Here is a 22,689-nt window from a genome sequence, read left to right as displayed (position 1 = left end):
CAAGGGCAGCCGTGCCGCTCTCCTGGGGAGCATGCTTTGGCCCACGGGTCCCAAGTGCAACCTTGGACGATGCACGTCATCCCGGGAAAGGCCAGAGCATGCGCGTTTGTGTGTGCTGGGGGTCCTTTTTGGTTGTGCAAGGGGAAGGTTTTCCCAAAGCAGGAACATGCTCCTCTCTGAGTCCGGTTCCCTGTTCCATCTCCTTGCCTGGTCTTCTGAGCTGAGTTTGCCTTCTCGCTGGGCGCTGTGAAAAGTGGACCCCGGTTAATGCCTGGGTTTAGCTAAGTTGTATCAGTTGGAAGAGGAGCAGATTCCCTGCAGGGTTTGCATAGCTGGACTTGTGGTGTGCTGAAGGCCCCAGCTGCCACACCAGACTCTGCTTCCTGACAATTTCGGGTACCCTAGAAAGACCTCGGTGGAACGCTGGACGTAGACCACCCATCGTCTTGGCAAGTCAACCTCTGGTCTGTATCTCCATCACAGCGGCTCTCCCTCTCGCCATCACAGAGCCAAGCTTGGTGCTGCCACCCTCGCAGGCTGGCTGGGTGGGGACACAGGAGAGGGCCTTCTTGGTGGTGGCTGCTCCCAGGCAACTTTGGAACTCCGTGCCTAGGGAAGCCAAACCGGCTCCCTCCTTGTTGTCCAACTTTAATGTTCCAACGGGCTTTTGAGAACTAACTGCTGTGATGATTTCTTTGGGTGAATTCTTCTTCCTTGGAGGTTTTAAAGCAGAGGTTGAATGGGAATCTGTCAGCTGAGATTCCTGCATTGCAGGTGGCTGGACTAGATGACCCCTGGGAATCCCTTTCAGCTCTTAAGATTCTATGAATTTTGTTTTTTTCCTCTCTCTCTCTCTTATATTCCATTCATGTTTACTTATTGCTCCTTTCCCCTATGTTTTAAGCTGTTTCTGTTTTATCTGTAAGTCTCTTTGAGTCCCTGATGGAGAATAGTGCAGGATATAAATAAATACAATAAGAACAATGCTCCCAGTATAACTCGGAGGTAGAGGGCACATCAGGTAGATCTGAGGGAAGCCAGGGAGAAAATCAGAAACAGTTATGGGGGAATATCTGCTCCCATCTGATTTGAACTCGGGTCTCTCTCTCTCTCTGTTTTAAGCCACCATATTCGGTGAGCTCTTTTTTATATATATTTGCATGATTTCTGAGAACTTTACGAGCAAAACCAAGGGAGCATTCTACTTCTGTTTGAATGTTTATAAGAGAAATTCGCATCCTAGCACATAACCCAAAAGGATGAAGAGAAACTGTTTAAATCCACACTCCGTATTCCGATTAGGGAGACCTTCTCCACCTCGAACATGCAACCTCCCCATTTTGAATCGCATTTCTGCGTCTTCCTTCTCTTCTTGCCCTTTTTCCCTTTCCATGATTGTCAGCCATTTCGGATGCCCCCCCCCCCACTATTCTTTCCTGGGTCTCCTCCTTTCTTCACCATTGCTTTCCCAAGAAGAGACCTTTCTCCAGTATAATTGGTTTAATTCACACTGAAATGAAAACGCCTGTGTATTAACAGTGGTTTAAAAATGTGTGTTGCTAACATTGGGCTTTGTCCACAGTAGTTTTCTAAGTGGACTTTGAGTTCTTGCTGAGTTGATAATTAGCTCCTGCTAGCTAATACATGAGTGTGTAACCTTAGATCAGGTGATGGAGGTACTGAATTGCAAATTGCTATTGGTTCCTTGTTCTCTCTCCAATTCTGTGGAGTGAGGATGTAAATGAAGCTCTCCAGGTAAACAGGGCTGTGGGGAGAGAGAGACATGTGCTTCTGGGTCTGTTTGAATTATTTCAGATTTCCTAAGATGCGGAGCCTATTCTGGACATCACAAGATATTCTATGGGTTAGGGTTAGGGTTAGGGTTCTTTGATGTGCATTTGATGGTTTCATTCCATTGTGAAGAATGTTCTGCAGGTAAAACATTGAATAGTATTTCTATGGGCCTAGACAATATTTTCTTCCAAAATATTGTCTAGGCCCATAAGAGTCAACTCTTATGCTTCCAGGCACTTTAGACTGTGCAATATTAATACCTGCCATATCCTGTAGCAGACTTCCTCAACCTCGCCCCTCCAGATGTTTTTGGCCTACAATTCCCATGATCCCTAGCTAGCAGGACCCAGTTTTCAGGGATGTTCACCCCGTCGCGGGGATTTGAACCGCCGACCTTCAGATCGGCAAGCCCTAGGCTCTGTGGTTTAAGTAGAAGTCGGCAAATGCTTCCTCTTTTTTGCTCTTAAGTTCTTATGTAAACTTTCTGATTTCCTTTCAAAGCCATCAAAGCGAGTGGCCATTGCTGCATCTACACAGTGGGACAGAATTGTGCGGTTTGTGGTTCTTGCCGACTCCAGGCAAAAGCTTGGTTTATGGCTAAGCGAAGACTTGGATTTCTCCTTCCCAAGCCCCACAGAAAAGAGACTTTTAGCCACTTTCTCCCAGGAATGGAGCACTTTTTCGCTTGCAGAAGGGTCTGCATGGATCTGGGCTGAGTGGGTTCCAGCTGGGCTCCTTCCTCCCTTGGGAGTAATTTTGATCGCCATAAAAATGGGAGACATGAATGTACTGTGGTATTAATTGCCCCTAATTTTGTTCTTTTTTTAATACCGGGATAGGATTGTCTAATAGGCCTTGGCAAAGCCATTTGTTATGTTAATGGGAATCGTTTGGGGAGAGATCTGCTGAATTCAGCACTTTGAAAGGACGGCTTTGCCCGTGTCCAGAATTGCTCTGTGCGGGCTGATTAATTGGCTGCAGGATCCCCACAAACGGGAGATGGACCTCCATCCTAGAAGGGTGCAGATTAGGCATGTTGAGGGCTTGATTCAGAAGACCACTTATTACCTTACCGTATTCTGGAGGGGCAAAACGTAAAGTTCTTTTGGCATGCCGTTCGTTGGCATAAAAAGAGCCGGGCAGGAACTGAAACATTTGTAGATCGGTTTATTTGGCTGCTTGTGAATATCCTGCCCCTCAATCTGGTGTCTGGACGGAGGCAGGCAAAACCCACCTGGCTGCAGTCGGCTTTAAGATTGAAATGTAGGACTCTTCCTTGTACCCATACAGATGAGCCTAGGACCCTCATACCTATGGGACCACCTCTCCTGGTATGTCCCACAGAGGACCTTAAGGTCCACAAATAACAACACTTTGGAGGTCCCGAGCCTCAAGGTGGTTAGATTGGTCTCAACTAGGGCCAGGCCTTTTCAGCACTGGCCCCAACGTGGTGGAACGCTCTGTCCCAAGAGACCAGGGCCCTGTGGGACTTGACATCTTTCCGCAGGGCCTGCAAGACAGAGCTGTTCCGCCTGGCCTTTGGTTTGGACTCAGTCTGACCCTTATGTTTCCCTCCCCTTATGGTCTTGATTTATCGGCTACTTTAAAATGAGGCTGCATTTTAAATTGCATTTTAACCTGTATTTTAAATTGGTCCCCCCCCTTCTTTTTCCCCTATGATATTTTTACTGTGATTTTTTTATTGGTGTGAGCTGCCCTGAGCCCGGCTCTGGCTGGGGAGGGCGGGGTATAAATAAAAATTTCATTATTATTATTATTATTATTATTATTATTATTATTATTATTAATTATCTACACTTGACTGACAGAGGCTGTCTCCGATGTTTTATGCAGGCAACATTGCCAGCCCTACCTGGAGATGTTTGGGGTTGTATCTGGGACAGTCTGGGTGCAAAGCGGACACTCTGCAGCTCAGCTGTGCCCTTTGCTCCACCAAGCTCAACATGGGATCTTGAACCCAAGACCCAAGAAATGCAAGGCAGATGCTCAGCCCCTGAGCTCTCAGGCAGGGCACCCAGCGAGAGAGTGTGGTTAGGATTCATGGCTAAGGGGGTGGGCTACAAGGCCCCCTGTTCAGCAGCTGAACTCATCCAGTGACCTAGGGCAAGCTTTGCCCAGCCTTGCCTTCCTATCTCTCTTAATATGGGCCGGGTTCGAGTCTCGCATTGGGCAAAACGGTTTTTGCATTGCAGGGGCTTGGACAAGGCCCTAGGGGATCAGGTTTTGGTACTTTTGGCAGTGTGGGCAGGTGACAAAGTCCTACTGGAAAATGAAATCGGCATCCCCATAAAGCTCGTCTGCGGAAGGAGGCATGAAGTGCTCCAAAATGGCTCCCCAGATCAACACAAACTGTGGAAACTTCACACTGGACTTCCAGCATCTGGCATTGTGTGCCTCCCCATTCTTCCTCCAGACTCTGGGTCCTTGGTTTCCAAATGAGATGCAAAAGCTGCTCTCATCAGAAAAGAGATTTGGGGAGCCATGGCATCAGCTGGTGTTGGTCCCCTGTGCTTCATTAAGTCCAGGGTCAACGCAGCCATCTACCAGGAGATTTTGGAGCACTTCATGCTTCCTTCCGCAGACGAGCTTTATGGGGATGCTAACTTCATTTTCCAGTAGGACTTTGTCACCTGCCCAAGCTGCCAAAAGTACCAAATATCTCGCTTTGCATGTCATGAGTCTATCTCATATATTAGTTTCACCTTTTAAGTTGAATTACTGAAATAAATGAACTTTTCCACAATATTCTAATTTTCCGAGTTTCACCTGTATGTGCTTTTATTTAAAATGCATCTCTGGGTTATTTGTGGAGCATAGGAATTCGTTCATGGTCTGAGGGACGGTGGACCGGCCCTTGGCTGAAAAAGGTTGCTGATCCCTGGACATGATGATCCTCGGGGTCCCTTCCAACTATGATTCTGAGAATATTTGCCCACCTTGCAGGGTTGTCGTGGAGATTGCGGCCAGGTTGTGAGCATGCAGGCAGAGAGTGATGCCTTTTGCTTGTTTGCAGAAACTAAATCAAGTGGTTGAAATTTTATCGTGTCTGCTTTGAACACCCTGTAGGTGCAATATTATTACAGATACTTGTTGGCTTCTGACGAGGTGTCTGAACCTGAGTATCAAATCCGAACCCAGCACTCTAGTCAAATAAACTAAATCAGAGACATGGGAGACAGACAGACAGACAGACAGTCTCTCTCTCTCTCTCTCTCTCTCTCTCTCTCTCTCTGTGTGTGTGTGTGTGTGTGCCTGCAGTCACACACAAATATTTATTCCCTTGCCTGGTTGCAACCTCAGGCTATTAGCCTTCAAGAGGCTCTCTATTGTCCAGAGATGGACAATGGCAAAAATGCCTCACTTCACACTGTGCCTTGTGAGAAACATATTTTTCCTTTTAAAAAAAATAAAATCAGTTTTAGTTGCTGATCCACAGCAGCCTCCGACTTTGCTGCAGACATGCTGTGTTATTTACTGTCACTTTGAATCATAGAATCATAGAATCATAGAATCATAGAGTTGGAAGAGACCACAAGGGCCATCGAGTCCAACCCCCTGCCAAGCAGGAAACACCATCAGAGCACTCCTGACATATGGTTGTCAAGCCTCTGCTTAAAGACCTCCAAAGTAGGAGACTCCACCACACTCCTTGGCAGCAAATTCCACTGTCGAACAGCTCTTACTGTCAGGAAGTTCTTCCTAATGTTTAGGTGGAATCTTCTTTCTTGTAGTTGGGATCCATTGCTCCGTGTCCGCTTCTCTGCAGCAGCAGAAAACAACCTTTCTCCCTCCTCTATGTGACATCCTTTTATATATTTGAACATGGCTATCATATCACCCCTTAACCTCCTCTTCTCCAGGCTAAACATGCCCAGCTCCCTTAGCCGTTCCTCATAAGGCATCGTTTCCAGGCCTTTGACCATTTTGGTTGCCCTCTTCTGGACACGTTCCAGTTTGTCAGTGTCCTTCTTGAATTGTGGTGCCCAGAACTGGACACAGTACTCCAGGTGAGGTCTGACCAGAGCAGAATACAGTGGCACTATTACTTCCCTTGATCTAGATGCTATACTCCTATTGATGCAGCCCAGAATTGCATTGGCTTTTTTAGCTGCCGCGTCACACTGTTGGCTCATGTCAAGTTTGTGGTCAACCAAGACTCCTAGATCCTTTTCACATGTACTGCTCTCAAGCCAGGTGTCACCCATCTTGTATTTGTGCCTCTCATTTTTTTTGCCCAAGTGCAATACTTTACATTTCTCCCTGTTAAAATTCATCTTGTTTGTTTTTGCCCAGTTCTCTAATCTGTCAAGGTCGTTTTGAAGTGTGATCCTGTCCTCTGGGGTGTTAGCCACCCCTCCCAGTTTGGTGTCATCTGCAAATTTGATCAGGATGCCCTTGAGTCCATCATCCAAGTCGTTGATAAAGATGTTGAATAAGACCGGGCCCAAGACAGAACCCTGTGGCACCCCACTAGTCACTCTTTTCCAGGATGAAGAGGAACCATTGATGAGCACCCTTTGGGTTCGGTCAGTCAGCCAGTTACAAATCCACTGAGTGGTAGCATAGTCAAGACCGCATTTTACCAGCTTCTTTACAAGAATATCATGGGGCACCTTGTCAAATGCCTTGCTGAAATCAAGGTAGGCTACATCCACTGCGTTCCCTTCATCTACCAGGCTTGTAATTCTGTCAAAAAACGAGATCAGGTTAGTCTGACATGACTTATTTTTCAGAAATCCATGCTGACTATTGGTGATCACAGCATTCCTTTCTAGGTGCTCACAGACTGTTTGCTTAATGATCTGCTCCAGAATCTTCCCTGGTATTGATGTCAGACTGACTGGGCGGTAATTATTTGGGTCCTCTCTTTCCCCCTTTTTGAAAATAGGGACAACATTTGCCCTCCTCCAGTCTGCCGGGACTTCGCCTGTTCTCCAGGAATTCTCAAAGATGACTGCCAGTGGTTCTGAGATCACATCTGCCAGTTCTTTTAATACTCTTGGATGCAGTTCATCTGGCCCTGGAGACTTGAATACATCTAAACTAGCCAAATATTCTTGTACTATCTCCTTAGTTATTCTGGGCTGTGTTTCCTTTGCTGAATCATTTGCTCCAAATTCTTCAGGTCGGGCATTGTTTTCTTTATCGGAGAAGACTGAGGCAAAGAAGGCATTGAGTAGTTCAGCCCTTTCTGTGTCCCCTGTTTGCATTTCACCATCTTCTCCTCTGAGTGACCCCACAGTTTCTTTGTTCTTCCTTTTTCTACGAACATACCCATAAAAGCCTTTTTTGTTGCTTTTAACCTCTCTAGCAAGCCTGAGTTCATTCTGTGCTTTAGCTTTTCTGACTTTGTGTCTACACGTGCTGGCTATTTGTTTGAATTCCTCTTTGGTGGTTTCCCCCCTTTTCCATTTTTTGTACACATCCTTTTTTAATCTTAATTCAGTTAAAAGTTCTTTAGATAGCCACCCTGGCTTCTTTAGGCACCTTCCATGTTTCCGTCTCATTGGTATTGCCTGTCGTTGTGCTTTTACTATCTCCCTCTTAACAAACTCCCAGCCATCATGAACTCCCTTTCCTTTTAGTATTGTTGTCCATGGGATCTCACCCAGCACTTCCCTAAGTTTTATGAAGTCGGCTTTCTTAAAGTCAAGAAATTGAGTCCTAGTATGCTTGGCTGCTCCTTTCCGCTGTATAGTAAACTTCAGAAGAGCATGATCACTCGCGCCTAATGATCCTTCCACATCTACCCCACTAACCAGGTCATCAACATTGGTTAGGACCAGATCTAAAATGGCTGTTCCTCTTGTTGCTTCTCCCACTTTCTGGACAATGAAGTTGTCTGCAAGGCCAGTGAGGAATCTGTTTGACCTTATGCTCTTGGCTGAGTTTGACGTCCAACAAATATCCGGGTAATTGAAGTCCCCCATTACTACTATCTCCCTTCCTTTTGCATGCTTGGCCATCTGTTCCAGGAAGGCATCATCTATGTCCTCCGTTTGGCTTGGGGATCTATAGTAAACTCCCACAATGAGGTCTCTGTTATTCTTCTCTCCCTTAATTTTGACCCAAATGCTCTCACTTTGGCTTTGAGGTTCTAAATCTTGGATCTCTTCACAGGTATACACATCCCTGACATATAACGCCACTCCTCCTCCTTTCTTGTCTGGTCTGTTTCTCTGAAATAGATTGTATCCCCCCATTATTACATTCCAATCGTGGGACTTATCCCACCAGGTTTCAGTGATGCCTATTATGTCATATTTAGTTTGCTGTACCAAGAGCTCAAGCTCATCTTGTTTATTTCCCATGCTTTGCGCATTAGTGTACAGACATTGAAGTCCATTAATCATTCCCCTGTGTCTCTTATTTAAGGATTTTTTCCTCCCACCACTAGGTCCGCGTGCTGTTTGCTCCATTTGGTCTATGACATTTGGATGATCATCTTCATTAATTGATAGACTCCTACCTTCAGGAGCATTGTCTGTCAATTGAAAGGGCCTGTCAATTAAATACTGTGTCACTCTTCTTCTTAAAAAGATGTGTCTCTCTAGGCCGCCTGGAAGGGAGCCTGAGAATACAGCCGTGCTCCTGCAAGGATCCACTTCTGGAAGGAAAGGTTTTGGTCCTGGCTTTCCCCTTTCGTGATTCACATTTTTTACGAAAGAGCTTGTCGATCCCAAGAAAGCCGAAAGAGCAAGATAATATTTGCATCCGTATGTTTGAGTATTAAATTACTTTCGCATTTGGCTTTTTCTATTTAAATTCATTTATCAGCCACCCTCGTAAACATTTGTTTTAAATGTACACACACTTTGTAATAAGAATTGCCTCTCAGATTTATCTTCAATGGGACTCCCTGAGCTAACTCTGAAAAGAAATCCATTTGTAGGCAGATTACAAAAGCATATGATTTTTATTTTTTAAAAAAAGAAAAGCTGTCAAATGTTTTGCATCTCATTCTCCTTAATCTGCCATTTAGCTGACTCTTAAATATTTCTAGCAGAGTGGAGAATTGGAGATGGACTCTTTTCCTTCCTCAAACTTTCTCTGCATTGTGTTTATCTTGGGAGCTTCCTCTCCAAAACCTCTCAAAGAAAGTAAATGATACATGTGCTTGCGTTTACACATATAAAGATATATATTACACACACGCATAAAATGTCAGCCCTTCTCTAATACGGCTTTAACTAACATAATTATTTGCCAAATCCCTGCACTTAACAAGTCCTGCAGAAATAGCATTGTGAAATAATAAACGTTAAGCTCTTGGAGTGCGGCTTAGCTCCTTCTTCCTGCAATGCCTGTAGTCTCTGGTTATGGTGTGCAGGAAGGCGATATCAATATATTGTCCCAAACTGGTCTGAAGTCCACATCATGATAGCAGTTTCATAATTTTTTGACCCAGCAATGTATCATGAATCATCCTGCTTCTGTGTTTGCTATACAAGAATCACAATGTGGGGGAAACTGTGAAGCTTGCCAGTGCTTCGACAGCTCCATCTTTATTTCAGACATCATATATATATATATATATATGCTTTCGTAGATTTTCACGGGTATAGGAATGCAGGTTTTGGTGTCTTCGGGTGTCTTCCCGTGTAAGAGTCGGGGTGTCTGTGCGACGTTTCGACGAGGTCTCACTCGTCATCTTCAGGCTGGTGCTTTCGGCTTCTTGTTACTGGAACAGAGCAGAGTCTGGTGTTTGAGTTCCTATAAATACTGTTGAGGGGTGTGGTGTATAGCCTCCAACGTTCTGGGCAGAGAGGAAGTTCCTAGATTAGTGTGCCTTTTCTTCTTTTGTTCCTTAACACGACTCTTACACGGGAAGACACCCGAAGACACCAAAACCTGCATATATATATATATATATATATTTGCTTTCGTATATATATGGTTTTGGTGTCTTCGGGTGTCTTCCCGTGTAAGAGTCGGGGTGTCTGTGCGACGTTTCGACGAGGTCTCACTCGTCATCTTCAGGCTGGTGCTTTCGGCTTCTTGTTACTGGAACAGAGCTATACACGAAGCCAAGCCAGAGCACAACTAAATGCAGCACAGCCATCTTCTCAGAAAAACTCTTCACAAGCTCAAGAGGTCAGGACACGAAAGCTTTAGCAACTAATCTACACTTAATGACCCACCCAGTGGTATTCAGAATATCACTCATGAAATCACCCATGATATCCCTCAAGTAATTAAGGAACAAAAGAAGAAAAGGCACACTAATCTAGGAACTTCCTCTCTGCCCAGAACGTTGGAGGCTATACACCACACCCCTCAACAGTATTTATAGGAACTCAAACACCAGACTCTGCTCTGTTCCAGTAACAAGAAGCCGAAAGCACCAGCCTGAAGATGACGAGTGAGACCTCGTCGAAACGTCGCACAGACACCCCGACTCTTACACGGGAAGACACCCGAAGACACCAAAACCTGCATTCCTGTACCCGTGAAAATCTACGAAAGCATATATATATATATATATATATATGAATGAGACAATGTTTAGCTGGTGATATATAATATGATATTGCCCAGCCCTATTGTGCAGGAGGATGCAGGTGCTGCTGTGGTCTAAACCACTGAGCCTCTTGGGCTTGCCGATCAGAAGGTCAGCAGTTCAAATCCCCTCGACGGGGTGAGCTCCCGTTGCTCTGTCCCAGCTCCTGCCAACCTAGCAGTTCGAAAGCACACCAGTACAAGTAGATAAACAGGTACCACTGCAGCGGGAAGGTAAATGGCGTTTCTGTGCGCTCTGGTTTCCATCGCGGTGTCCCGTTGTGCCAGAAGCGGTTTAGTCCTGCTGGCCACATGACCCAGAAAGCTGTCTGTTGACAAAAGCCGTCTCCCTCAGCCTGAAAGTGAGATGAGCGCCGCAACTCCATAGTCGCCTTTGACTGGACTTAACTGTCCAGGGGTCCTTTACCTTTACATTTACCTTTTTATTGTTCAGGGTTACTGCCAGAGCCCACCAAGGCTGGGCTTGCCAATTGGGCACAGCATCAGAGCTGCCACACAGCTTGGCATCCTTAGTTTGCAGGGGCAGGAGGGTCAGAACAGGAGCATCAGGAGCCAGCAGAGGCGTTTCTTTTATCCAGTAGACCTGAAGGGGCATCTCCACCCCCATCATTCTGCCCGGACACTGAGGTCCAGCACTGAGGGCCTTCTGGCGGTTCCCTCACTGCGAGAAGTTACAGGGAACCAGGCAGAGGGCCTTCTCGGTGGTGGTGGAATGCCCTCCCATCAGATGCCAAGGAAATAAACAACTATCTGACTTTTAGGAGACATCTGAAGGCAACCCTGCATAGGGAAGTTTTATTCTGTTTTTAATGTTCTGTTGGAAGCCGCCCAGAGTGGCTGGGGAAGCCCAGCTGGGTGGGCGGGGTAGAAATAAAAAAATATTATTATTAATAATAATAATAATACAGTGGTGCCTCGCAAGACGAAAAGAATCCGTTCTGTGATTCTCTTCGTCTAGCGGTTTTTTCGTCTTGCGAAGCAAGCCCATTGAAGGATTAGCGCTGTTAGCGGCTTTTAACGGCTTATCTGCTGATCGGATCAGCTGATAAGCGGCTTAGCGGCTTAGAAAAAGGGGGGGGGGGAAAACCAGCAGGAACTCTCAAGACATTGTCGTCTTGTGAAGCAAGCCCATAGGAAATTCGTTTTGCGAAGCACCTCCAAAACGGAAAACTCTTTCGTCTAGCGAGTTTTCCGTCTTGCAAGGCATTCGTCTTGCGGGGCACCACTGTAATAATTTCTGCGCTTGACCTTCCTGGACCATACAATGCAAAATTGCAGGGGAGAACCTTCCTCTCTCCAGAGCTCTGTTCTGCTATAAACTGAGATCTCTTCTGGCTTTTGCATTCTTCCTGTTTGCAGGCAGCTTAGAGGGAGATGCAGGAGGTCTTCTGCTTTGCACCAACCATCTGTGGGGTGGGCAGAAATCCCCTCCCTGCAGGATAATTCCTGCAACCCACCTCTTGCAGGTTCCTGGAGTCTTTTGGGTAGTGCGTTGCCCCAGGGCACCCAAGTCCTGCACCCTCTTGGATCAGTGGCACATGTGGCAGAATAAGGGTGCTCAGGATCCCATTATGCTTCGAATCCTCCTGGAGCAATGGCCGTGCAGGCGCCGTTGGGACTTGGGGGGGGGCTGCTCAGAAACATTAATTTCCCAGAGGGGTGTGCAGTAATGTGTTTTCGGTGGCTGCATCCATTCCCTTTACCTTGAGAAAGAAAAATGATATCTTAGTAAAGTTCAATAATCTTAATTTTGATCCCAGGATTTATTTTGGGGCTGTTGTCTTTGTTAAGTTGATTTAAAGCGCCTGTTCCCCTTGTAATAGACTTAAGAAACAATAAAAGAGATGACTTAGTGTGCTTTGTCAATCGGCAGGGGCGTTCTTAGTTGGGCTTTTGTAATTTCAGAGGGATTTTGTAATAATGCAATTTGATGGGGGGGAGAAGTGCAAAACGCCATCGATTGTATCGTGTAATTTATGCACACGCATAGACTCGCACTTAAGCCAATCAATATCTGTTATTAACGAGGTCTGAGATAATTTTTATGTTTCTTTCTCCAAAAGGATTTTGCGGTTAGTTTCCATTGTGAGGTTATTGATGAGAGGGTAGAATTTATTTGGTAGATTCAATGTTTCACACACCGCAGAGAAAGACTTAGCAACCCATGACAAAACACAACAGCAGTGATTTCCTTCTCCTCGTTGGAAATGTTCTGTCAATCCAAAATTGGGGATAGTTGGTGGCTTGTTCTTGGTTTTGCCTCTGCTTCTCCCCGCACCCTTCACAGTGTTCCCATCCCAGCAAGACACAAGTTTTTCCCAACCCAGTTCCCAGAAAGTATGCCTTTTGATCACCCATTAATGGACTTCAAATTAATAAATAAAATTAGCATCACCAAAGTGACCTACCTGGGGCACAAGCTTGGGCAGTGTGTGTGGAGGTCCTGGGCTTCCCAGGTGATAGGACCCCCCCCCTCCTTTTTGACCTCACTGAAGGGATCATGCAGACTAGAGAAAGATGAACTATCTGTGGGAAGTTGGCAAAGCTCTAGGTAAAAAGGTAAAGGCAAAGTAAGGTTACCAGATTTTTTCAATGAATCAGGGCACATTTTTCAACTTCCTACTAAATACAGTGGTGCCTCGCAAGACGAAAAGAATCCGTTCTGTGATTCTCTTCGTCTAGCAGTTTTTTCGTCTTAGCGGATTAGCGCTTTTAGCGGCTTTTAGCAGCTTATCGGATCAGCTGATAAGCGGCTTAGCGGCTTAGAAAAAGGGGGGGAGGAAAAAACCCCGCAGGAACTCGCAAGACATTTTCGTCTTGCGAAGCAAGCCCATAGGAGATTCGTTTTGCGAAGCACCTCCAAAACGGAAAACTCTTTCGTCTAGCGAGTTTTCCGTCTTGCGAGGCATTCGTCTTGCGGGGCACCACTGTAGATGGATTTTGTCAGGGGACTGATTTGTAAATCCAGGGACTGTCCCCAGGAAACGGGGACGTCTAGTAACATTTGCCAGCTCTTCAGAGAGGTTGTTACGCAGCCCTGGGAAAAGAAAGGGGGCTTCTGCCCACTTGTGGGTAATACAGTGGTACCTCAGGTTACAGACTCCACTAACCCAGAAATAGTACCTCGGGTTAAGAACTTTGCTTCAGGATGCAAACAGAAGTCATTCTCTGGCAGCAGCGGGAAGCCCCATTAGCTAAAGTGGTGCTTCAGATTAAGAACAGTTTCTGGTTAAGAACGGACCTCTGGAACGAATTAAGTACTTAACCCGAGGTACCACTGTATCTCAGAATGCCTTGGGCTGTGTCTTAAAGGTAAAAGGTAAAGGACCCCTGGACAGTCCAGTCAAAGGCGACTATGGGGTTGTGGCGCTCATCTCGCATTCAGACCGAGGGAGCCAGCGTTTGTCCACAGATAGTTTTCTGCTTCATGTGGCTGGCATGGCTAAACCGCTTCTGGCGCACGGAGGACCGTGTTGAGTGCCAGAGAGCACGGAAACACCGTTTACCTTTCCATCACAGCAGCACCTATTTCTTTACTTCCACTGGCGTGCTTTTGAACTGCTAGGTTGGCAGGAGCTGGGACAGAGCAACGGGAGCTCACTCTGTCATGGGGATTCAAACCGCCGACCTTCCAATCATGCACCAATCCTGCTGTGGGAGGGCATCACCGCTGGGGGGCAGGGAAATCAATTTCCTTCCTCCTTCCAATAACCAGTCCATTCAAAACTGAGAAAGCTGAGCGAGCTCAGTGGGAATATTAAAAGAGCTTGCAGGATCAGGCAAGGGCCAACTAATTCAGCGCCCTGTTTTCACACTGGCCAAGCAGATACCTGTGGGAAACCCGCGCACAAGAGCACTTTCTCCTCCTGCGGTTTCCAGCGACTGGTTTTCAGAAGCGTCCCTGCCTCCAGCCACAGAGACAGGGGATAGTGGCCCTGGCTCGTAGTCTTTGCTAGCCCTCTCCTCCTTCAGGAATTTGTCCAACTCTTTTTTAAAGGCATCCAAGTTGGTGGCCGTCACTGTCTCCAGCAGCTGTGAGTTCCATAGTTACGCGAAGAAGAGACCCACGGGCCAGTAGTGGAGTGCAAAGAGTTCTGGATTCGAATCCCTGACATCTCCAATTAAAGGTGTCTGGGGAGTGCACCTCTCCCCTTGCTACTTGAGATAGACATACTGGTTCTCAATTTGCTGGTAGGTTGGCTTGGCGTAAGGGGCCCTCACCTCTTCATCACGGAAGCACAACGAATGGCTCATAGCATTTGCATGTGAAATAACGAGGCATAACTAGATGAGTTTTACAATCCTGGAACAGGCAGGAGGGGAGTGCCAAATTTAGAATTGTCTTACGGAGCTTCAACAGCTACGGATTTTGTGTTTTTTTTTTTTAATCACAGCGCTTTAATAGTGTGAAACAGGACCCCTGGGACAGAGCGCAACCGTCTTTGCGCATGTAAAATACCAGCACACCATCTGCCAAGGATAGGGAGCTGGGAGTGGTGCCGTTCATCCATAAAGCATGGGAGAAGTTCATAAAAAAGCATATTAGTGCAGGAGGAGCAATACGTAATTGGAATGTACCTTCTAAGCGCCCTTTGACTACTGTTGGACTACAACCGCACTTGGGTGTGATGTTGGAATTGAACCGCTGCTGGTATCCATGTGTCAAAACTGAATTGCGAGTAGTTCCCATTCCTATAAATCCTTAAGGGATTGGTGTCAGTTTGAATGTTCCTTTCTGAGTTCATCTCATTCATAGAATCCTAGAGTAGTTAGGGACCCTGAGTGCAGCCCTCTGCAATGCAGGAATCTCAGTTAGAGCATTCCTGATAGGTGTCCACCTGACCTCTGTTTAAAAACCTCCAAGGTGTGCTGGGACCGGGGGTAACCCGTGAAACTGTCAGCATCGCCCTAGAGCCAGTGCGCCGACTGGACTCATGCACCTCAACCCCGACTGGGCTAGGCGAGCTGGGTAGCACCGCCAGAGACCTCCTTCTCACAGGAACAGGTCACAGTGCTGTGGACTCACAGCTTAGAGCTGAGAGCACCGGATTCACTGTCTCAATAATACAGTCGTTGCGCAGCAGAGTTTTGCAGAGTCTTGCAGAGTATAAACCACTCGGAGAGCAGCTCTGTAGAATATCTTCCTTTTATTCTGTAACTACAACTGTGATACAAAACTATATACAGAGCTGAACATTCTAAGCATAAATCAATGCTACACTGAGAGTCTGCAGCTGCTCTTAGCAGCAATCTTATCTCTAGGATCTCTAACACTCTCACTTTCTCCGATACACTGACTGACTGACTCTCTCTCTCTCACACAGAGATGTTGCTGGGCAGAATAAGTAGATAGGCAGGACACACCTCCTTCTCTCTGGAGAGTCAGCAGAGACCATCAGGAGATGATCAGGAGATTCTTGGGTATGGGAGGGGTGAAATCTCCTCAGAAACACAGTCCAGGAGCAGTCCAGAATCCAAAGGCTCTGCTAAGACTCAGTCTGACAGGGCCAAGGCAGGACACGAGGCAGGAAACCAGACAAGGACAGGTACAGGATCTCAGGCAGGTCCTGGCATACAGCAATATTGATCCCCCAACCTGGGACAGGGTCTGACAGCCTTTTATCTTTGTTGGGGTAGCGGCCGGTCCTGATCTCCCAGCGACTCACCTCCCTGTTTCGCCCGAGGGCGGGCACTCCTCCTGCGAGTACTCAGGTCTCTCCTTCTCTCAGACCTGAGTCTCTGCAGCTCAGGAGACGTTGGTGGGTTACTAGACCCAGGGGCCGCCTCAGCCTCCCATGACCCAACCGGTAGTGGAGCAGCTGTAAGCGATGGCCCACCTGGAGGCAACGAGGGAATCTCCATATCTGGAGCCAGGGCAGGATCAGGCCCCTGACTCGGCCCAGCTGGTGCTTGTTGCAGGGGAACCTGTGCCGACTGGGACTCTTCAGGATCAGGCCCCAGACTCGGTTCAGATGATTCCTGAGGCAAAGGATCCGGTGCAGACTGAGTCTCCTCTGGTCTGAGCCTGAGTTCCAGACCATCACACCAGGGAGGAGAGTCCACCACATCCCAAGGGAGACCATTCCACTGCCGAACAGCTCTTCCTGTCACAAAGTTTTTCCTGATGTTTAGCTGGAATCTCCTTTCTTGGAACTTGAAGCCATTGGATCATTTCCTACCCTCAAGAGGGGAAGAAAACAACCTTGTTCCCTCTCCCATGTGACGGCCCTTCAGATCTTTGAAGATGGCTCTCATGTTGTTGTTTAGTCATTTAGTCGTGTCCGCCTCTTCATGACCCCACGGACCAGAGCACGCCAGGCACTCCTGTCTTCCACTGCCTCCCTCATGCTGGTAGCTTCGAGAACACTGTTCCACCATCTCGTCCTCTGTCGTCCCCTTCTCCTTGTGCCCTCCATCTTTGCCAGCATCAGGGTCTTTTCCAGGGAGTCTTCTCTTCTCTTCTCATGAGGTGGCCAAAGTCTTGGAGCCTCAGCTTCAGGATCTGTCCTTCCAGTGAGCACTCAGGGCTGATTTCCTTCAGAATGGATCAGTTTGATCTTCTTGCTGTCCATGGGACTCTCAAGTGTCTCCTCCAGCACCAGAATTCAAAAGCATCCATTCTTTGGCGATCAGCCTTCTTTATGGTCCAGCTCTCACTTCCATACATCACTACTGGGGAAAACATAGCTTTAACTTCAACCATTCCTCATCAGGCTTGGTTTCCAGTCCCTTGACAATCTTGGTCACCCTCCTCTGCACACCTTCCAGCTTGTCAATCTCCTTCTTAATCTGGGGTGCCCCAGGACTGGACACAGGACTCCAGCTGGGGTCCATCATCTCTTCATCCAGATATTACCACAGTTCAGTGACACATTTGCACCCTGGCAAAGGTAGAGCAGAGTGGGGCCTTTGAGGGGTGTGGCCTGGAGACAGGGGGCTTGGCTTTGGAAGGTGTGTGGCCTCTGAAAAATCTTGAGGGCCAGGCGGAGAGGCTTGGAGGGCCACATTCCGCCTGCTGATCTAGTGAGAAGGCTGGCGTTTCCTAGTCAGCAAGAAATGCAGACAAATCTCACCTGAACTATGGAAGGCTTGGTTTTCCCAAGGACTCTTTTGTACCGGCCGTTGCGGGATGTAGGTGGTAGGCTGGGCTGGATGACCTCTGGGATCCCCCCGCTACTAAGATTTCCAGACATCGCTGTTCTCAGGCCCTTTCTGCTCCTCCACGTTTATCGGACATCCCCCACGCGCATGCGATGCTTCATGACCCAGCCGTTCTTCTCCCACCACGTTGCAAATCCAAACTCCACCAGGACAAGCCAAATTCACTTAATTTATTGCGGACAGAGACTCTGGGATTGTTTGAGGGCAGAAAAATTACGGCCTCTCTCCGCCTGAGAACCGGCACTCTGCAAATGAGCGGTGCAGCGATAGCAGCCAAGTTCTGTGCAGCGAGAGGTTCCTTCGGCCGGGCCTGGTAAATGGCATGTTTAAGTTTGATTGCTGTTGGGGAGCTGCGATTCCCCCGAAAGGCATTCCTTATTTGCTTTACATTAGTGTTTCTTAACTGGCCCGATTCCTCCAGGAGGGGCAGAGGAAATCTCTTAACAGATAGGAAATGTGAATAAGATGAAAAGAGAAACTGGAGGAGAGCAAGGCGGAGGGAAGGAAGGATTGGCGAAGATATGTACCTTGCAAGCTTGTCCAGAGAGGGGGGGGGTCATTTAAATCGCCCCCAGGGGAAGGAGGAAGAATGTTTAAAGGTCCTGTGCTATTTTCTTGCATCCTTCTCTCGCACTAGTTGGCTTGCGCCAGTAGGATTTATAATTTCATTCGCTTACAGCAGCCCCCTCCCTATTTTACGCAGAGAGGCAGTGCAGCATAGTTGTTAGGGAAACACAGAGGAAAGCAAAAGCACAGGCTTGATGTGACGGAGAAGAAATAGCTTGGAAGGATGGCAAGAGGCAGGGCGGTGCAGTGGCTAGAGCGGCAGACGAGGACCTGGGAGGCCAGGGTTCGAATTCTGGCTTGGTCATGAAGCTAAAGGGGTGACCTTGGGCCAGGTCGCTGCCTCTCAGCCTGCCCTATTTCACAGAGTTGTTGTGGGGGTTGAATAGGGAGGAGAACCATGTTCACCGCCATGATCTCTTTCCGGAACGGTGGGATATAAATGTATTGACAAAGAAATAAGTAAAATTTACATGGCTTCAGGGCAGGTAATGTTGCCATTAACGTGCCCTTGACATCACCCCTCGTCACCTGCCCTCACTTGACAGGGTCTGAGTCTGGGGTGGCTTCGCCAAAGGGCAATAATTTTATTTCTTTTCTATGGAGGTGACAGTGGCATCATTATAGAATCATAGAATCATAGAGTTGGAAGAGACCACAAGGGCCATCGAGTCCAACCCCCTGCCAAGCAGGAAACACCATCAGAGCACTCCTGACATATGGTTGTCAAGCCTCTGCTTAAAGACCTCCAAAGCAGGAGACTCCACCACACTCCTTGGCAGCAAATTCCACTGTTGAACAGCTCTTACTGTCAGGAAGTTCTTCCTAATGTTTAGGTGGGATCTTCTTTCTTGTAGTTTGAATCCATTGCTCCGTGTCCGCTTCTCTGGAGCAGCAGAAAACAACCTTTCTCCCTCCTCTATGTGACATCCTTTTATATATTTGAACATGGCTATCATATCACCCCTTAACCTCCTCTTCTCCAGGCTAAACATGCCCAGCTCCCTTAGCCGTTCCTCATAAGGCATCGTTTCCAGGCCTTGGACCATTTTGGTTGCCCTCCTCTGGACACGTTGCAGTTTGTCAGTGTCCTTCTTGAATTGTGGTGCCCAGAACTGGACACAGTACTCCAGGTGAGGTCTGACCAGAGCAGAATACAGTGGCACTATTACTTCCCTTGATCTAGATGCTATACTCCTATTGATGCAGCCCAGAATTGCATTGGCTTTTTTAGCTGCCGCGTCACACTGTTGGCTCATGTCAAGTTTGTGGTCAACCAAGACTCCTAGATCCTTTTCATTACCTGTGGTCAGCCGGTACCCTCATCCTGTTACGGTTTAATTGGGTTTTGCAGGTTCCTGAGCAGTTTAGAAGGAATTGTTGGAATTCCTGCTTTGCAAACGGGGTTGGTCTAGATGACCCTCGGGGTTCCCTTCCAACTCCAATGGTTCTGTGATTCTAAAGGGTCCTGCGAGAGTTGCCAGCGGGGTCCATTCCTCCAAAGAGCCCCATCTGGCCTCGCGGCAGGCCTGTGCAAAGGTAGATGGAAGGTGTCCTTCTGTCGATTCAATTGGTGGAAAATGCAACAGGCGCGCACCTGGCTCTGCACATAATCGATGTGAGGAGGTCCTCTCTGCAGAGGAGAGCGAACTCAGCAGGCCCGGCGCTTGCCGGAGGCTCACTGCTGCGCAGAGAAGTATAAAATTACAGGAGTTGCAAAGGGAAGCCGGCAGAATTGGCAGCAAAGAGCGACTCTCTTGTGGGCTTCTTCTCCCTGTCGTCCCCTGGGGTCTCTGCACACCCAGCGGTTCTCAAACTTCCTTCTCTGGGCCTCACTTTCAGAATTTGCTCATGCCATCCCTATTATTTTATTCATCGGAAAACAATTAGAAACAACTCCTAGCAGTGTTCGGTTTACAGCGCGGAACACAACTGCTTTGTAGTATGACCACGGGGCACCCACAAAGTAGAAAACAATGCAGCTACGTAAGAACATAAGAATTGCTCCCAAATTATAAGCCTCTTAGGTATCATGGAATCATAAAATTGTAGAATTGGAAGGGACCTTGGGGTCATCTAGTCCAACCCCCTGCAATGAAGGAATCTCAGCTAAAGCATCCAGGACAGATGACCATCGTACATATTGGAGGTGTGAGCTTGCTTTTGCCGGTCATCTCATTTATATTAGGCCTAATTTGAGACAAATGAACTTTCATCTTCTCACCAACACAAAGAAGCCCGTCTCTTTTCTGATCTTTCGTATTTGTCAGATTTGAATATCCCGGTTCACGACACTATGCCGTGGAGAGAGGTAGAAGAATAGCCAGTGCCCGTAGCTTTGCATGGAGACAGTTGCAGGATCAGACCCTGGCTGGCTCTCTTGGGGAGGAAGACTGGGAAGCAGCATTTTAAAAAAAGTTTTTTATTCAAAATTAAAACAAGCCATATTATCCAAAAACATATCATCCTTGTCCCCCCCATTTTTCCTCCTTCCCCCCACCTTCCCACACAAAACCCACCCACCCCCACCCCCCTGACTTCCCTCAGTTCCAGTCTTTGGTTTCTGCATGTTACAAAGTTGTATAGATCCTCAAACTATTTAGCTGATTATTATCAATAAAAAGTTTGTGAATGTTTATTCAAAACCAGCCAAGGAGTCCAGTTCGCTTTGTTGCGTCTTCAAATACTTTGTAAAGGGTTCCCATTCATCTTTAAAGTCACAGTTATCCTTGTCCCGTAGCTTATATGTCAGTTTTGCCAGTTCTGCATAGTCCGTCAATTTTTCTTGCCATGATTCTTTAGTTGGGGTTTCTTCAGTCTTCCATCCTTATGCTACCAGAACTTTCGCGGCTGTTGTCTCATACATGAAGATGTTTTTCAGCTTTTTTTGGCAGGTCTTTCCCCCCCAATCCCCAACAAAAATGCCTCAGGTTTTTAAACAAATGTTAAATGGAACATTTTCATCAATTCATTGTACATCATTTCCCAATTTTTTTTAATTACGTTACAATCCCACCACATATGATAAAATGTCCCTTCCTTTTCCTTACACTTCCAACATATATTTGAACTAGTTTTGTACATTTTCCCTAACTGCACTGGTGTTGTGTACCAACTGCACAACATCTTCATGTAATGCTCCTTCAATAGGGAACAATCTGTAAATTTTAAATCAGTTTTCCATAATTTTCCCCAGTCTTCCTTCATAATGTTGTGACCTACATCTTGTGCCCATTTCGGAAGCGGCATTTGCACTGCAACCCACAGAGCCACATTTCCATGGTGTTGAGTCATGACTGGCTCCAGGTGCGAGACCAGGTTGACCCTCCCTGGGCATGACCTTGGACGAGTCACTGCCTCTCTCAGACCAGCCTGCCTTGCAGGGCTGTTGTGGGATTAAATGAGGAGGGTGGGAGAGCCACGTGCAGCACCTAGATCTCCTTGGAATAAAAAGAAAAGCGGGATAAAAATGCAAAAAAAATCAAGGCAGACTGTTCTCAGAATGCTCTATCCGCCAAGGAGCAACCATGAGCATCTGTGGCGATTGCTGTTGTTTAGTCGTTTAGTCATGTCTGACCCTTCGTGACCCCCTGGACCAGAGCACGCCAGGCACTCCTGTCTTCCACTGCCTCCCACAGTTTGGTCAAACTCATGCTGGTAGCTTCAAGAACACTGTCCAACCATCTCGTCCTCTGTCGTCCCCTTCTCCTTGTGCCCTCCATCTTTCCCAACATCAGGGTCTTTTCCAGGGAGTCTTCTCTTCTCATGAGGTGGCCAAAGTCTTGGAGCCTCAGCTTCAGGATCTGTCCTTCCAGTGAGCACTCAGGGCTGATTTCCTTCAGAATGGATCAGTTTGATCTTCTTGCAGTCCATGGGACTCTCAAGAGTCTCCTCCAGCACCAGAATTCAAAAGCATCCATTCTTTGGTGATCAGCCTTCTTTATGGTCCAGCTCTCACTTCCATACATCACTACTGGGAAAACCATAGCTTTAACTATATGGACCTTTGTTGGCAAGGTGATGTCTCTGCTTTTTAAGATGCTGTCTAGGTTTGTCTGTGGTGATAGTCTCTCCTTTTCTCAATTTCCGTTCCTTCTGTCCTCACTTGTCTGCAATCCTAGATTTCAGATCCACCCAGATTTCAAACCCAAAAGTAAACTCGAACCCGGGACATCCTGCTCTGTCGCTCAGTCTCTCTTAGCCCTTGAGTTTCACCAGCATTTTTGAGGACAAAGGAGAGGCGGCTTCTGCGAGAGACGTTTTCCTTTGGCGTCCCACATTTTTTGGAAGTCCGAACCCAGATTTCTTTTGGGCTCCCTTTCCTCTCCCCCTCCCCACCGTCCACCACCGCAGATACCTTGCCCTGATCCTGTTGATCGACTCTGCACAAGTTCATTAGAGCTTTGCCATCATCTTCTCATTAATTTGTGTTGTGTGTTTTTTTGCATTTTGCCGTTGTGCGGAGAGGGGGAGATCGATAACTCAGCGGAGCATCAGAGTTATTAATTTACAAACAAACAGTGCCGGGGCTGATGAGAAGCAGGAGGAATGTCAATTTTCCATGCCGGCGTTATTACAGGTGGCCTTGAAAGAGAGTTGATTTAGCAAATCAAGGCCGCCAGAGGTGGT

At 47.2% G+C, this 22,689-nt stretch overlaps 1 protein-coding gene across 2 annotated transcripts in view; it reads left to right on the top strand.

The window, feature by feature from the left end:
- CNTFR (ciliary neurotrophic factor receptor) overlaps positions 1 to 22,689 on the top strand; it is a 452,132-nt gene that overhangs the window by 173,851 nt on the left and 255,592 nt on the right. Inside the window, exon 1 of one of the 2 annotated variants that reach the window (XM_082242164.1) lies at positions 163 to 464. The exons of the other annotated variant lie outside the window; for it this stretch is intronic. The gene's annotated coding sequence lies outside the window, so the exon portion shown is untranslated. Of the gene's footprint in view, positions 1 to 162; positions 465 to 22,689 lie in introns of those variants that run through there. 2 annotated transcript variants of the gene reach the window in all.

This window comes from Podarcis vaucheri, assembly GCF_965113315.1.
Source record: "Podarcis vaucheri genome assembly, chromosome: 11".
Taxonomy (NCBI): domain Eukaryota; kingdom Metazoa; phylum Chordata; class Lepidosauria; order Squamata; family Lacertidae; genus Podarcis; species Podarcis vaucheri.
The sequence above is the reverse complement of the archived record's forward strand: the minus strand, read 5'-3'. Positions and strand labels throughout refer to the sequence as shown.